Here is a 1,990-nt window from a genome sequence, read left to right on the forward strand (position 1 = left end):
ATACTGTAACCTAACCAAATATTTTCATCAATCTGTGTTCTTACACAATCATGGAATCCAAGATTTCCTTTTGTCAGTCAATATATCATACATTATACTGTATTATTATTTTGTAAGAAATATACTTGTGAGTCTGTACAGTATGAACATACAGAATGAAGTCTGGTACAATCTGTCGTATACTGTATAAAACTGCAAAATGAACCCCCCTTAAATTCAACAATTGTGCAAAAGCACAAATTGACTAGTTAGGTTGGTTAAATCAGTTATTACTGATCTGCCAGGGAAATTTATAAGTAAAATTGAATTCTGTCAGTTACCAAGGTATCAGTTGTTAAAATGGGCAAAGTCCATTAATGTTGTCATACAAATTTATTATCTGTTACAGAAATATACAGCACACTGTAAGAACTACAAAATCCATGAAAGTAGTCAAAAAGTTTCTAAAATTTCACTATAGTAACATAAAGCAGTTTTGTCTGACACCTTCCCCGTGCCTTACTCTCCTATTTTCCCGCCTCCTCGCTCACTCATTCTTTCCCTTGGCCATAATGATAATACATTGGCTAATGAATATTAATTCTTCGTATCAGTGGTGCATATAGGTGCTGTCTGGCTAATGTTAATGTCGATGAATGCTCCTTCGAAGTTGTTGTTATGCGTGACATTCCTTCCTCCTGTTTCACACTGTTTTTATGACCTTAAAAACAATACTCCTGCATATAAATACCAAAATTTCTTACCTGTGGTTTGTATGAGGTGCTGCCCTGCTATCCTCGGAGTCACTAGCCCAAACACTTCGACAGTCCAACATCAACTGTGCTCTTATAGAGAGCTTATTTTCACCACCACGTTGAGTACACCGCTTCCCGTCCGATCAGCGAAGTTAAGCAACGTTGGGTCTGGTTAGTACTCGGATGGGTGACCGCCTGGGAACACCAGAAGCTGTTGGCGTAACGTTCTCCCTACGTGTCAAGTGGGGTTGGTGGAGGATTAGTGCCCCTCCCTGTAAATCAATTAACTCTAAGCTCTTGGCCACCCTGTTTGGGATACATGGCGTCTGGCAAGGAATGAATGAACATGCTTAGTTGCAGTCCATGAAGATCAATTCACTGATCATATTGGTTCTAAGTACATTCGCTGATGCTAGAAAGTTCACAGAATCCCAGAATTTCCTGGTAAACATCCGAGAAGACGGCCTGGGCGGTTGCCCATACTTACCCTGAGATCAAAGACGCCGCCATCGTCTAGCGTTGATTACACCCTCATAAAACGTTATTTTCACTGACAAAGCCGCAGTAGAACATCAAGAGGGTCAATTCCCTTATCTTTTTAACGTCAAACACTTCAAGGAACACCAAAAAACTCTCATAGTCCCAGGATCTGCTGGTAAATGTAGAAGGAAAAGGACTTAGCAGTCGACAGCCATATTGAGCCAGAGAAACACGAGGCAAAAGTACGAGGGATATATTTCGCGACTTTTTTTATTTGATGGCTAGTCTTGCTCATTCAGTGTAAACAAACAGGGCGAATTATATTTAATTCTTAGGTTGAATACTAGCATCCTCAATTACCTTTTAATATGACAAGACAACCAAGGTCGTTACGTTTCTTACCTGCAAGTTTCTCTTCACTTTACCACAAACATCGTGAAACATAAAGGCCAAAAATTAACATGACATTAGTAACATTTATCCAATGTAAGCTAATATTGTCAACTTTGTGACCGGGAATATGGCCAGCTTTTGAGTAGCTATTTAGTATAATTAACCTAGAAATCAAGCGCACTATAACAGCATACCAGATGACGTGATCGAATTAGTTCCACCAAATACTGGGTAATATTCATAAACTTCTTTATCTTAAGCTGTGTAGATCTCAATGGACCTTGTTTGGACCTACTTTCCCATCACGTTGTTCCCTGCCCTATCATAACCACGCTCAGACTTCCCCCCCTCCCCCCGACTGTTGTTTAGTAGTTTCCTTAGCC

At 39.8% G+C, this 1,990-nt stretch overlaps 1 pseudogene; it reads left to right on the forward strand.

The window, feature by feature from the left end:
- Positions 1–834: 834 nt before the first annotated feature.
- Positions 835–954, forward strand: LOC145405907 (5S ribosomal RNA; annotated as a pseudogene).
- Positions 955–1,990: the final 1,036 nt, after the last annotated feature.

Source organism: Coenobita brevimanus, chromosome 68 (assembly GCF_032717465.1).
Source record: "Coenobita brevimanus isolate Jiangsu-jjx chromosome 68, ASM3271746v2, whole genome shotgun sequence".
Classification (NCBI taxonomy): domain Eukaryota; kingdom Metazoa; phylum Arthropoda; class Malacostraca; order Decapoda; family Coenobitidae; genus Coenobita; species Coenobita brevimanus.